Consider the following 15,912-nt stretch of genomic DNA (forward strand, 5'->3'; position numbering starts at 1 on the left):
TTCTTACCAGTGAGGAGTTATCATCTCAGTATTGCCAACTCTCACTATTTTATTTTGAGTTTTGTGATGGCTGTTTTTTCTTAAAGCCTCAGCTCCTGGAGTCAAATGATTACAGGAGATTCTCAGTTTTAATGTTAAAAAAAATTAAGTCTCTAGCCCTCAGAGTTCCTGAAGAAAGCTGAAAACCTGACCTGCGCGTACCTATGGGCTCAGAAATTAGATGGCAAATAAAAATAATTGCACATTTTCTTATTATTAAATCTCATCATTTTAAGGGGCCTGACTCATAATTTTTGAATGTTAGCAAAATTGTCACTTATTTCCCCTTTAGGGTGCCCTGTAACAGTGGGAAGGGCACAGAGAGAGACATGAGACTATCCCTTATACCTTGCAGAAATGGAGCTTGGAAATAGACAGGGGTGACTGGGGAATATGGAGACGTTACTAGAAGCTAAAGAGAGTCAGGTTGCTGTCCCCACTCTGCTCCTCATCCCCCTGCATTCGTGCCAGGCTGTTTCCTTCATTGCGTCTTCACTCCCTGGGGACCAGCAAAAGCTGCACTGAGAGTACAGGAAAGACTACAGAAGAGTGCACTGCTCTCAGTGCTGGTACCCAGCACCACAACCACCTCCAACAGATACAAGCAGTAATTACAGGAAAATTCTTATTCATTCTCTGAACCTGGCTGGGAGGAGCAAATATCAGACAATAGCTTATATCATCCCCTTCTTTGGAAAATCTGCAGCAATGGAAAAGTTATTATGAAAATGCTATGGAGTCAATGACATGGAATTCCCAGAACATCCTCTTTGGGGTCATGTTGATCATGCTTCTGAGAAGGTAAAAGGAAGCATACTACTATAAAAAGTATATATCACAAGATACACTGAGAAATCCCACAGAAATCCCGTGGCTCTCTAGGCATGAGTAAGAATGACCTGCTCCACTTCACTGCTTCCTGCTCCCTGGCAATACGTTTGCTCAAGAACTCTCTGATGTAGGCATAGGAAGCACATAGCAGGAGATAATGCTTAGGCCGTCATCAACAACTCCCACTGGAATTTCCAATGAAAACATGGCAGATTTGCTAGCATCTGAAGCAAAAGCCACAAACATTTGAAATGTGGGGTGCCTCCATCATATCCTAGGCTTGACAAGGCTAACCAGACTAAGAAACGATGACACCTGTTAAAGACCGAATGTGCAGAGTGTGACTACAATCTTTAAAAAGGTGCCAACTATAATAGTTTGGCCATGTTGCTAGTATGACCCCATATTGACTACCTAAAATGGTTCTCTATGGAAGAGTCCACAGCGAGAGAGGCTGTGGATGTCCAAAGAGGTATAATACAGTGGTATAACACAGTATATAAAACCATCTAGGCAACCCTCCAACAGGCTCAAATGGCAGCTCAATGGATGGAATTTGCTCATTACCTCAGCCTTACCCAACCCTGATGTGGGAAAAAAGGAGGTGACGATGATGATTGATACACAATCTTGCTGAGTCAGCAAGTAAATCAATACCCTACCAAAAACTGTTAAAAATGAATATTTTAATTTTTTTTAAATGGGATTTAAAAGACATGGATAGTGGAAGCACCGCGAGGAGGTGCCAGCTTATTCAGATCTACTCCCCTCCTGTAACTCACAACACTGCAATGACATTGCTATACATTTATGTACATTTTATATATGGGCAGTGTAAGGGGAGGGGCAATTGTGTGAGTGTCATACCCAATGCATAAATACTGGATAGTTTTACTACATAATATTATAGTATATATAATGTATTGTACACAGTCTCATACAAATGGCCATTATGAAACAAGATTTTGATTTGATTGGCTAGTGACTTTATGACTAGGTATCTGACATACCTGCTGAGGCTGCATATTGTAGACTGGAATTTGCATATATCTCAGTTGATATCCAACAGCTACAAGGGATTTTAGTTAAGAAGTTAGATGCTTATTAAAAGAAGAAAAAAAAATCCTCTGGAATTCTACAGGAGTAGCTCTCTACTGCTTCTCAGCCTTCCCAGCTATACAAAGGAAAACCAACATATTGTTGAAAAACCTGCTTTTATTGTGATGGTAATTTATAGTTTATGATGTTTGTAAGTATTTAATGTTACCTTATATTATTTATATTATATGATTACTCTATTATTTATATTATTGTTCCTGTCTAATTTCTGGCCTTTTCCTTTTTACAATTTAAAATGTAAGGCTATAGCCATTATGTTTGCTTGCCTCTGCCTCTCCTCACAGTAGGCATAACCTAGCTGAGGGCTGGGTCACTGCATAGATGTAGAGGAAGAAGGAGGCAGGAGCTGGGGGTGGGAGTAGTGGATAGGTAGAATGGGGGATGGAGGCAGGAACTGACAAAGTGGTGTTTCATCATTATGTAGTGGTTGGTACACATAGAGGATGCCAGCCTACTCCTGCTATCAGTTACTCTGATAATTCAAATGGAAGAAGTCTGTGCTGTGCATAAAAGGTCCAGATCCTCTTGATGACTCATGTGGGGTGAAATATGGTTCAATGATAGAATTGCTGTTGGTATTTTTCAGGTTTTTATAAAAATAGAATACAGGTCTGTCTCATCGTACGTACGCTGGGGTTACATTCCGCAGTCAGCGCGTAAAGCGCAAACCGCGTATAGTCAAAATTACATAGAGTGTAATGGCGGGCGGAATCGCCCGCACTACAGGTACAGTATTTAAATTGTTATTTTTCTCTTTTTTTTGTTTTTGCCGACCGCGTAAAGCTGAATTCGCGCATGTTAAATGCGCATAAGATGCGACAGACCTGTATTACATCCAAAAAGATCATGTTACAAGAACATTACAATTGCAAGTCAAATGTTCAAAAGTTAGTAGATGTCAGAATTAAGGTTGCACAGGCAAACTTAATTTGGCCTCTTTGTGCATATGTATTATGATAGTCTTGAATTATATGATCACATCACTGTAGTATCTAAAATTTCATCAGCAACTGACTTTAGTGCTTTTATCAGTTCAAGGAGAAGTTCATTGAATTCTGAATCTGAAAGTGCTTATGTACCATTTTTAGATAAGCTTTGAGTAAAAAAACAAAGGGAGAAGGGTAGAGTGGAAAGCATATTCCCAGAAAGGGCCCAATAAAAATGAATAGAAGTCTTCCCCAAAACAGATCATTACGCATCTATGATGATGGGACTGTATAAGTACCTAGTGTCTGACCACTGCCCAAGTATTGAGTAGTACCAAAAACTTTCTCACTCTCCCACCCCCCATGTTTTCAACACACATAAGAGTAAATGTGAATAAATAATAGAATTTTTGTAAGGAAGAAGAGGGATTGTCATGTATCTGCGTGAAGAATCAATTGTGTGAAAGCTAAGTTCAAGAGGTGAGATTTGCATTAAGTTGTGGCCATTCTTCTCTCTTGTGTTTCATGGTTTAGATCCAGCTCCTGTAAAGTTCATGAGCTCCATCTGACTGGTCAACAGCTTTTTGGCTTCAGTGGAATGTAACTACAAAAGGTCAGGGTTGTGGCTGTGAAGAGAGATGCTATCTTAGGTAGGTTGTTTCATGCCCACAGCGGGCTTTTGAATATCTGGAGAGAGACTTTGAAAGATGGAAGACAGGACAGACTGATTATTTCGGGATTCCAGAAGGTGAAGGCTCCGAAGGCAGAGGAACAGTTACCTATTGAGACCCTCAGTTTCGTCTGAGAAAAGGACTTGAGCCACTTCTGCATGTTTTCAGAGACTCTGTAGCCTCTTGGGGAGAGGAGAATTCAGCGATCAGCAGTATCAAATGCCATAAAGAGATCCAGTGGAATGAATTCAGATTTATTTGATGAAGACCAGTAGGTGCTATATCAATCCCAGGCCTTGGCAGGAAGCCTGACTGGGAGACATCCAAGATGCTGAGAGCTAACTGGTGGTTTTAGGACTATTTTTACTAGCTTTTAGAGTTAATTGTTTAGAACAGGGAGGTTATACACCAGACAGTAACTGGCAAGGTTAGAAGTGTCAGGTGATGGCCTCTGTATTATTGGTTGGACTACTGCACTTTGGAAGTTAAGACAAATACTACACAGGATTTTGCCTGAAAATAGAATAAGTCTTCCCTAACAAGTTGGCTGTAGGAATTAGGCTCTGAATTCTTCAGCTTAAGATATAATGATGAAATCTTCTCTTTTTCTGAATGAGTTGTTTCATGAGCAGAGCTTAGTAGGGCCCTGAGTGGGAAACGTGGAAGTAATGGCTTTCTCTCACTGAGGAAAATTTTTGAAATTACATGGGGATATTTTTTAGATTCCTGAACTATGGGAGTTGAGCAACACTGAAATCTAATTTTAAATGGAGGAGCAATATTGAAAAGCTTAGGGACTGGGTTGAAGCAGTGGCAGAGCTAATGGAAACCCTGCCCCCTCCCCGGCAGCATTTAAGTGTGATGCGTTTTCAAGACAATAGGTATTTTGCCATCCACCTCTAGCCCTTTAGTATCTGTCTTAGAGATCTCAATAGCACTTCTTACTTTATTATCTAAGCATTGACCATGCAAATGTAATATGTGGTCCCTAATAGACTTCAAGAAGTTTTCTGCTCTTCTCTCCCTGGATAAGACAGGCTCTTCCTGGAGAATTTTTGTTCTCTTTAGATAATAATCATCATACTAGTTATGATTAAAATGCTTCATCTAAATAGAAAATCTTCCAGTATCTGGCCAGTTTCAGGACACTCTGCAAGCTCGTTTCATAGCCCAATTCTCTTGACTGAAAATACATTATTTCCAGATTCATATGCTTCATCCTGATGTTTGTAAGCTGCATTGTCCCAAAGGAATTGTCTTGGTGGGTTGCTGATGTAACAGTACTGAACTATTCTTGCCTCTGAAGACGATCAGGACCAAAACTTTAAAAAAGCAATGAAAGTAGATTGGAGGAAAGTGGAGTAATCACAGCTCAGAAGCAATGTGCTCACGGCAATCTGTTTCACTGAAGAGGTGGGCAGCTGTACTTTCATTACATTTACATTCAGTTCCAGATACAGTGAGGGCTTATCTACATAAACATTTAGATCACGGCAAGCTAGGGTGTGACTCTACCCCACATTAGCCTGCCGCACACTCTCTGTGTGAACCGTGCTGACTCACACTAACAGTTCCTTAGTGACCTTTGATCTACTCCTGTTTCAAAGTGGGCAGTAATGTAGTAGAGGGTAAATGTAGGTAAACAAAGTTTATCCACTTCTCATTTGGGGAATACGGAGATTAGTATAAATTTGTTTACCCATTTCCTTTTGTTACTACTACACTACTGAAAGCGGGGTACATCAAAGCATACTAAGGAACTCTTAGTGTGAATCAGCAGGTTCCACATGGTCAGTCAGTGCATGGTAGATTCACACTCTAGCTTGTTTTGAATGCAGTGTTTGTGGAGACAAGCCCTGAGCTACAGTAGTGCAGACTTGAGGTGACAAAGCACATGGATCACTTTGGCCAGATCCTTCTCTAGGAAGGAGGATTAGAGTTTCCTAACAAACTGCAAGTGGAAAAAGTCTTAATGGCTTATATACAACTGAAAGCTAAGCGATGGTCACAATTCAGGTCAACTGCATCTGTACTCACCCTCTATGGTACAGTAAGGGCACCCACACTCAGGCTTCTGGCTCCCCTGGCCATCACCTCTCTTAGGTGGAGACAAACATCTCACTCCCTCCAGATGAGGGTATCTCGTGCTGAACAGTTCCCTGCCTTCACTGTGTTATTCCCAGCAGAGATAGGCTGCCAAAGAAGGCTTGCTTGCTTTCTCTTCAGAGATTGTTAACAGTGTGACTGCCCATAGTTACAGTTACCACACTGCTCTTTTTTAAAAAGCCTATTTTATTGTTAAAGTAAATGCACTACAGAGAAAATGTATTAAAAACAATAAAAGAACCCACATGGAAGCTACTACGCTTACCAGAGATCAACCCAACCCTAACATTGGCTCTGACAGGAGCAGTCCTTCAACACATCACCCAAGGGGTTTCTTTGTGATATCAAGTTCATCATGGCTTTAGCTCAGAGCAAGCACAGAGCCTTATGGGGCTTCTGTAGACCAAGTTGTTCCAACCCATCCCTAAGGGCTGGGGCCCTCTATGGACAAGAGGTCCTGTCCATTCGCTGGATCAGAAACAAGGTCCTGAGACTGATTAAAACCAAACTATTTAAAAATCATTTCTTTGTCTGTTGGTCCCTGGAGTTTGAACTAGTATATACCAACCTCTCAAAGGGCTGATCATTCAAGAAATTACATGTGCACCCCCCTCCTCCTGGAGGAGTTACAGACAATTCCACAATAATAGGTACATAATTGCATTTTTAGCACAACGTACCCTAAATGTATTAAACCTAATTCTGTAAGGTTTAACTAAATTAAATAAAGTTTATCTTAATTCCATAAGGTTTGTCCAGGATATTGTCAGTCTATCACCCTAATAATCTAGATTTAGGGATAAAGTTGGATAGAATCCCAAGGCTTAACACCACTTTGATTACTTGGGAAGGGAGGGCTGATGCCTTCAATTGAAGTGCAGTACAGAATCCCATCCAACTATTCAAAGCATTTTCTCCTTCTAAACAGCCTCACCTCAGTTTTGCATGGATTTATTTGAGCCAGCTATTCTTAATCCAAGAGCTGATGCCTTGTAGTCATTCTTACAGCTTTATGATGTTATTGGTTTGTCTGTGCAAAATGAGACATACAGCTGGGTATCATCCATGTAGTGTGACCATTGGTGTGTGCAACATCTCACCACCTCTCATGTGGTGAATGGATCCTTCTGGAATAACAAGGTAAAAGGCCCTTCCTTAGGTGCTTTCTATTTTCTATGTCTTTTTTGAGATGGGGTCTCCAGAACTGAACACAGATGAGGACATACTTATGGCATCAATATATTTTCAGTATTGCTTCCTACCTATTTTTATAAATCCTAATTTTGATTACTTCTATGACCACTACTGTATGTCCTCCCTGTCCCCTGCACACACACACACACACACACTTTACTGGTCACATTTAAGTGTTTTATAATAAAAACATTATGCAGTTGTAAAAGTTGTAAATGTATAATTTTACATCTTTTTGATCCTTTTATATTTTATTCACCGTATTGAATTCAGTAATCACATGAATATTGGCAATCAAGAAAGCAGGGTCTTAACTAGACAGGCTTTAGAAGGTCTTAGCCTGTGTTGGTGAATTTTACACTGACCTCATCTTTAAACAATCAAACTTTATTTCAGATAAATGCAGCAATTTCTCTCTTGGCAGTTTAAGTGACTAGACCAGGGGTCGGCAACGCTTGGCATGCGGCTCGCCAGGGTAAGTACCCTAGCGGGCCGGGCCAATTTATTTACCTGCTGACGCGGCAGGTTCAGCCGATCGCGGCCCCCACTGGCCGCGGTTCGCCGTCCTGGGCCAATGGGGATAGCGGGAAGCAGCGCGGGAGAGGGATGTGCTGGCCGCAGCTTCCCGCTGCCCCCATTGGCCCGGGACGGCGAACCGCGGCCAGTCGGGGCCGCGATCGGCCGAACCTGCTGCGTCAGCAGGTAAATAAACTGGCCCGGCCCACCAGGGTGCTTACCCTGGCGAGCCACGTGCCAAACGTTGCCGACCCTGGACTAGACCTTCCTTTTTAAAACTTTAGCCTCACTACTTACAACTATATGGTTTACTGCTTTATTATCAGAGATCTGTAAGCTTCCCCATATAAAAGGGCCACAGTTTTACGTTTTACTTGTTTTAGTAAGTTATATTTTTTATTTACTTTGCACAATGGTTAAAGTAACAGTTACTTTTAAGAGGCATACAATATTTACAAAATGAACTTTTAAGAATAACTAACTCAGTCACCGGCTGTTAAGTACATTGAAACATTATTACATTTATGAAGAGTCTCTCTACCAGAGATAATATTTCTGACAAGTCACTCAAGTTACTTTATTTGCATCATCAGTAGCTGTACATTAGCTAGTTATAACCTTTATGACCATGTTATTAGAAGAACAAAAATACTACAAAGTTGCTGCGTTAAAGATATTTTGCCTTTATTATTGGATGCAAAATTAACTTTCTGTAACACTTTATTTGCCACGACTAAAATAAATGTGTACAAAATACTAGGTCACTCTATTTTAGCTCTGAAATTTAACACTCGTTGACATTACAGTATCATGATTAGAATGAGTTCATTCCACTTCATTTACAACATTCATGAGAGTTTTCAATTATTAAGTAACCCCTATCCTTTTACTACTGTGACAGCATTGTTCTTATCTCGATGGTTTTCCTTTTAATGAACAGGAGATAGGTGTGGGCAATGTTAGGAGTCCTAGTGTAGACACGGCTCAGGAGTATTTACCACTTTGTTGTTTAACCCTGCCCAGAGCAGGTTGTGATGACTCCAAATTAAAAAAGGTTTGAGCTTTGTCTACACCAGAACTCCTACTGTTGCACTATCACCAGTGGAGCTGGTGGTTGTGAAATAGTGGGAGATCTCCTGAAACAGACAAGGCTTTAAAGTGCCCAGGTAGATTGTCAGTTTTCATACTTTTAAAATAGGAAGTATGCACATAAACACAACGTTTGTTTTTATAACATAAGATCTTCCAGAAAATCAAAAGGAATAGACCTTTAGAAATAAAGTGAAAATGCAATTCAAACCATTTATTTTGCCATTACAATTAAAGGAATTACATTTTTGTATTAGCAAGGGATTCGCTACTAACTATGGGGAAAATACTACTCTCATTATTCAAATTCAGTGGGACTATTTGCATGACTAAGTTTAGAACAATTGGTCCTATGTTATTAATTTCTAAGGCTGGTCCTTCTTACATCTTCCTTTTACCCAAAAAATGATCCCTCACTCACAACTTTACTCAGTACAATGAACCCGTTAATATAAATTGAAGATATGTGACAGTTTCCCTATTTTATCTAAATCAAAATATGTAATAATTGAATAGATACAAATAGTAGTTACTGCTTTAAAACTTCATAGCACCATATAAACACTAACTAATCTCACAATATTTCTGAGAAGTATCATCTCTGTTTTTCAAATACAGGAATCAAGAACACTGTGCCGAGTATATGCTATGAGACACTGAATAGATGACTGTGAGAAATTCTGTTTTCCCACAACCCTTGGACATTTTTCTATGTTAAGAGCTGATCTCAATATCAGTTTATTCTAAATGCCTCTCTTAAAGAACCCTCTAGTGAGCTACTTTTATTTGGAATCAGATAACTGAACATTCTAAAAAGAGAAGCTACTCATAAAAGCTTGTATTGGATCGACTGCATTTAAACACTATCAGTAAGACCCTATCCTATCTTTACCTGATATCATAACCATTTTCCTTCTTGCTTTACAGTTCTCGTTTCAGTATGGTATAGAAATTTGCTCACATAGTCAAGCAGCTTTCATATTTCTCTGTACTATATACACAATCCTGCAACATGCTGAATAGGAAAATGTACCTGTGCTTACCTGAAAAATTATTCCTTCAAGTAATAAGGCCCACAGACCCATAACAATGGGTACTTCCACCTGCTTGCAGCTTGGGGGTCAGAACTAGACCTGTCAGTCACCGGCAGCAGGAAAATGCCCCCCTCCCCTTCTAAAGTTCCCTCCAGTTAAAATAACGTCTATACCCAGGATAATTCAAATCTATGCTCCTAAATTACAGATTGTGTTAAATATACTATGAGGAAAAAGCACAGCAATTTCTCCTGCCACAGAGCATTGTAAATTACACCTGACAACAAATCCTCGGATGTCAATTTCCATCTGTTTTGGATGATCCATTTGTCTCCAGGGTGGACCAGATCCACAGGTGCTGGAAGTAGGAGTGCAGGGGATGCCACTGCACCCCCTGGCTTGAAGTGGTTTCCATCATATATAGGGTTTACAGTTTGATTCAATGGCTCTCATAACCCCCACTATACAAATTGTTCCAGCACCACTGGCAAGATCTATGGATACTATTCCTCAAATAAAGCAAATTTTCAGATAAGCACAGATATATTTTGCTATTCTTCTTCATGCTAAGCTCCACCGGTCCATTACAATGAGATATTCATAAAAGTATGACTCTAGAATAGGAAGCAGGACCATCCTTTAAATGTGGACATCCAAAAATGAAGTAGATTATATATAAATATAATCTTCCATCTTCCTCTGAGCACTAACATACGGTGAAGAATTCTGCCAAAAGAAAGGAACTGGCATTGGCTAAGGCTGGATACCCAATATGTAGAACATGATGAATTTAGGAATTGATTGCCATGTGGCTCTCTACTGATATCAACACAGGAGATATGACTACTCTGTCATGGGATCGTCAGTGCTCCCCAGGATGACAGGCTCTCATTACAGAAAGCTCCCATCTTCAAAAAAGAGCTCACCTGAGTGGGGATAGTGGCCATCAGGAGTCCTACTGTATTGGATAGGAAGAATTATGACATCTCCAATAGAGGTTCAATCTGGGTAGCACTGTAAGTAACAGAATGAAGTTCCAAGGTAGTGTACTATGACCTTGCAGAGTTGGAATAAGGTCGATGCCCTAAGGAAACATTTATTGTTAGGAACTGTACAAAAATTCCTTTTCTTGAACAGGCTGAGCACATTATAGTACAGAGACTTGACTTTTTTGTTTGAACACTAGTATACACCCACAATAAAATCCTCCTAGAGGAACCTATGTTTCATTGGTTGTTAAACGACTTAGATATTGGCATAGAAAGTACGCTTATTAAGTTTGCGGATGATACCAAACTGGGAGGGATTGCAACTGCTTTGGAGGACAGGGTCATAATTCAAAATGATCTGGACAAATTGGAGAAATGGGCTGAGGTAAACAGGATGAAGTTTAACAAAGACAAATGCAAAGTGCTCCACCTAGGAAGGAAAAATCAGTTTCACACATACAGAATGGGAAGAGACTGTCTAGGAAGGAGTACGGCAGAAAGGGATCTAGGGGTTATAGTGGACCACAAGCTAAATATGAGTCAACAGTGTGATGCTGTTGCAAAAAAGCAAACATGATTCTGGGATGTATTAACAGGTGTGTTGTGAGCAAGACATGAGAAGTCATTCTTCCGCTCTACTCTGCTCTGGTTAGGCCTCAGCTGGAGTATTGTGTCCAGTTCTGGGCACCGCATTTTAAAAAAGATGTGGAGAAATTGGAGCGGGTCCAGAGAAGAGCAACAAGAATGATTAAAGGTCTTGAGAACATGACCTATGAAGGAAGGCTGAAAGAATTGGGTTTGTTTAGTTTGGAAAAGAGAAGACTGAGAGGGGACATGATAGCAGTTTTCAGGTATTTAAAAGGGTGTCATAAGGAGGAGGGAGAAAACTTGTTCACCTTAGCCTCTAAGGATAGAACCAGAAGTAATGGGCAGCAAGGGAGGTCTAGGTTGGACATTAGGAAAAAGTTCCTAACTGTCAGGGTGGTTAAACACTGGAATAAATTGCCTAGGGAGGTTGTGGAATCTCCATCTCTGGAGATATTTAAGAGTAGGTTAGATAAATGTCTACCAGGGATGGTCTAGACAGTATTTGGTCCTGCCATGCGGGCAGGGGACTGGACTCGATGACCTCTCGAGGTCCCTTCCAGTCCTAGAATCTATGAATCTATGAATCTATAAACTGTGGACTTTGTCTCAGCCAATAAAATAAGTTCTATTTGTTGATTTCTTTGGTGGTCCGACCCAGGACAATGATAATCACTTCATCCAAGTATTAATTTTATACCTCTCTGATCCCAAATGGAGGATTTGCTTTACAATAGCAGTCCTCTTCTGCAATATAACTACATCTGAAGATCCAGTGCTAGGTAAATCAGGCCTGAAAGTCATAGCCTCTGCATCCAGAAAGGTTTAAACATTATCACTGCCACTTTCATAGCCCTATCTTTTGTATTGTCCTAGAAAAGGTGGGAAGACATATATCAAGGACCTTGACCAGCTTTGTAAGATGTCATTCATCACTTCATATCCTGGGTCCTGACATATAGAGAGGCTACAGGGCACTTTATTTAGTGTCTCGAGATGTCAAGAGGTTGACCACTAGCCTACCATATTGACTTATTGTGAGTGAGATATTTTTGGGTATTGGAGCCACTCTTTGAATCCAACATCTGCTACATAAGTCTTGCTATTCATCTCTCTCTTGATGGCTAGTGCACATAGAGATGGGAAACCATATTCCACCCAGAACAGGAACATTTCTCTCTGGGGTAGGGCTGATTGTGGTCTTCCCAGTTATTATGAAAATCCTGTCAGACATGTTGGCGGTCATAACCAGAACAGGCCAGTTATCCATTAAAGGAGCAGTGCGCTGAGACCTCAATGAATCATGGGTGGATGCTGTGATCTTTTTCTGGTACCCCTTTCCCTGAACTGAATTAGGAAGATGCTTTTAAAAGTTAAAAGTTAAAAAGAAAACTGTGTTCACCAGTTGTTGGAATGGAGAATATACATTTGGAGCTAGATCTCTGCCAAAGGATGAGATGGAAGAGGTATGAAAGGGATATCCAGAATTATAGGATAGGTATCATATGAAATCTAGGTCACTGAAATATAGCTGTGTATGAGATGAGAATTGCCAATAGGTTCCAAAAAAGACTTGGACTTTTATTTTGTGATGCCATTTGTTCTCCATTATGGCCATCTTTATTTTCTGTTACTATTTTTCTGAGATTTACCTTGTATCTGATGGTATTTATCCTCAGCCAAGGTCTATGATTGGCTTCCCTGACATAGTGTGTCTGTATTTGTCCTGAATTCAAAATATTCCAGGAACCATGCCACCATGTGTTTATATCAGCTTTATCTCTGCACAGAACCCTGATCAGACAAATTGTCTAGGAAGAGATTTCATTCTTCCCTAAAGCCAATATAATTGCTACTATGATCCTAAAACATGACCCTGCAAGATCAAATGGTAATGCTCAAAACTGGGAAAAGAAATAGCTATCCATTCATCTGCAAAATGTAAGAATTGTCTGAGGATGGTAAAATGTGAATACTTTGAAGACAAGCCTCCTTTAGGGAGTTATTCAGGTGACTCAGACAGCATCCCTCTCTGCTTGTCCCCAGTTCTCTGCGATGAGAAATAGGATGGGGAGGGGATTGTGATGCTCTAATCTGAAACAGATAATGGATGATTTTACGGCCTTTCGATAGGTTGCTGAGATTGGGAATGGAACAAAGCTATTCCTGAAATTCTTGCTTAACTCTGGACAATGTCCAGTGACCACATTGTGACAAAGTTCCTCCTCTATCTTGGTGGGTCCTGCTCTTATTGGCAGATTTTCTTGCCTCAGAGATTCACCATGTGGGTTGGGGAACGGCCCAGAGACCTTCCCCTCTGGGAGAACCCAAAGTCCAGGTCAATTGGGAGGTTTGGGTGGAATCCGGGCCCACCCTCTATTCCGGGTTCCAGCCCAGGGCCCTGTGGACTGCAGCTGTCTATAGTGCCTCCTGTAACAGCTGCATGACAGCTACGACTCCCTAGGCTACTTCCTCATGGCCTCCTCCAAACACCTTCCTTATTCTCACCACAGAACCTTCCTCCTGGTGTCTAATAATGCTTGTGCTCCTCAGTCTTCCAGCAGCACACACACACCCTCTCACTCTCAGCTCCTCACACTCCAACCACAAACTGGGATGAGCTCCTTTTTAAAACCCTGGTGCCCTGATTAGCCTGCCTTAATTGATTCTAGAAGCTTCTTCTTAATTGGCTCCAGGTGTCCTAATTAGCCTGCCTGCCTTAACTGGTTCTAGCAGGTTCCTGATTACTCTAGTGCAGCCCCTGCTCTGGTCACTCAGGGAAAAGAAAACTACTCATCCAGTGACCAGTATATTTGCCCTCTACCAGACTCCTGTACCCCACTGGTCTGGGTCTGTCACAACATTTAATCAAAGCTATAGGCAGCTCTTTTGCTCTCAAATTGAAAGAACCTGGCCCCACTCAGAGTTCTAATGCCAGATATGCCTCCTGGGAAATCTGCAGGTAGCTCTGAGGCAATAGACCAGGGGTGGGCAAACTACGGCCCGTGGGCCGGCCCGTGAGCTCCTGCTGGGGATACAGGTCGGGGGCTGCTCCATGCATAAGAGCCGGAGAAGGGACATGCCACTGCTTCTGGGAGCCGCTTGAGGTAAGCACCGCTCGAAGCCTGCACCCCTGAGCCTCTCCCCATGCCCCACCCCCTGCCCCAACCCTGATCCCCCTCCTACCCTCCAAACCCCTCAATCTCAGCACAGATCACCCTTCTGCACCCCAAACCCTCATCCTTAGCCCCACCCCAGAGCCCACACCCCCAGCCGGAACCTGCATCCCTTCCCGCACCTCTGCCCCAGCCCTAATCCCTCTCCGAACCCCTCAGTCCCAGCCCAGAGCACCCTCCTACACCCCAAACTCCTAATCCCCAGCCCCACCCCAGAACCCGCACCCCAAACCAGAGCCCTCACCCCCTCCTACACCCCAACCCCAATTTTGTGAGCATTCATGGCCCACCATACAATTTCTATTCCCCGATGTGGCACTCAGGTCAAAAAGTTTGCCCACCCCTGCAATAGACGGTAGTTACTGATTCTGCACTTGTTCTAGCTGCCACTTGCAAAGAGGTATTTTCTCCTGTTGTACTTCACACGCTACTTCATCTTGCCATATGACCTGTATTACTTTCTATATTATCTGGCAGGACCCAACTTTTCTGATGACCCTGAACAGCATCAGCTCTCAGTGATATTTCCCATTGTATCAGTAAGATAGCTGGTAACTGACTTGTCTGAGCATCTGATCCCAAGGACCAAAGCCCCTTGTAGCGTCATGAAACAGATTTGAATCCTACCTCCCCAAGAAGGAACTGTTAGGCCAAACAATTTGTTACATTGAGAGGAACCATTCTTGCAATATTGTCCACCCATGTTAGCCTTGCTTATGAAAGCATGTGGGGGAACTTTGGGTGTCAGATGACAGTTGATTTTTATTTATTTATTTTTGTTGGCCTGACTCTACATGAGTTTTCGTGCCCAAAGAAAGGGACTGAGATGATGCCTGCCCTGACTTGACTGCCTATGATGGGTCCATATATTGAGGATACCACTCTTTCAGGTACAAATTTCCTCTAGCAAGAAACACTGAGTCCATGACCACCAGGGAAAGTAGCCACATGTATCTTTGATAGAGATACTAGATTAAATTTTGACTGCTACACACTGAGGAACCATCTATCCCAGAAAGTCTTTAAACCTGCAATGGAGGTCAAGCAGATGGTGAGATAGAAATAAAGAAATGTTGGGTCAGAGGACATGCTAGTTCTTCAATATCTGGTCTGCTGTCCTTACCATAACTCCATAGCCATCTTGTGGGGGGAGGAGGAGGACGTGGAGGCATGCAACCTTTGACAGAAGCTTGAGGCAATAATTTGGACATTACATTAGCTGGTAATGACAGCCCAAAAGTTCTTCTCTCCCATGCAGATGTCAGAGCTTGATGTTCAGGTTCCATAACCAGAGGAGAGCCTCTGTACACGGGGAGGCTAAACATTGTAAACTGTCCTCCAGATGTTGAGTTGGGCACTCTTCCAAGATGGAAGTTGTTGTCTTCGATCCTGACCCATAGTCACAGAGTAGGGACGAAACCAGGCCAAGTTAGTGCATACCTGTAGTGCCTGTTCCAATATCTGCAATCAAGTGGACAAGGAGTCAGGTGCAGTGACGGAATCCTGATTACTTAGTGGGTTAGACTGTCTTTCTCTTTCCCACTGATCCCTCCACTCTGTAAGGTAATAGTTTTCAGCTCCTTTGTGGTGCTGATCATCCATGCATAGTAAAGAGCCTGTAGCAGAGATGTCAAGAT

The 15,912-nt window shown here is 41.8% G+C and overlaps 1 protein-coding gene across 1 annotated transcript in view; it reads right to left on the bottom strand.

Annotated features, from left to right (window-relative positions):
• The window catches only part of RIMS2 (regulating synaptic membrane exocytosis 2), a 788,551-nt gene that overhangs the window by 603,040 nt on the left and 169,599 nt on the right, over positions 1 to 15,912 (bottom strand). The gene's annotated exons all lie outside the window — the stretch shown is intronic.

Source organism: Malaclemys terrapin, chromosome 2 (assembly GCF_027887155.1).
Source record: "Malaclemys terrapin pileata isolate rMalTer1 chromosome 2, rMalTer1.hap1, whole genome shotgun sequence".
NCBI lineage: Eukaryota > Metazoa > Chordata > Testudines > Emydidae > Malaclemys > Malaclemys terrapin.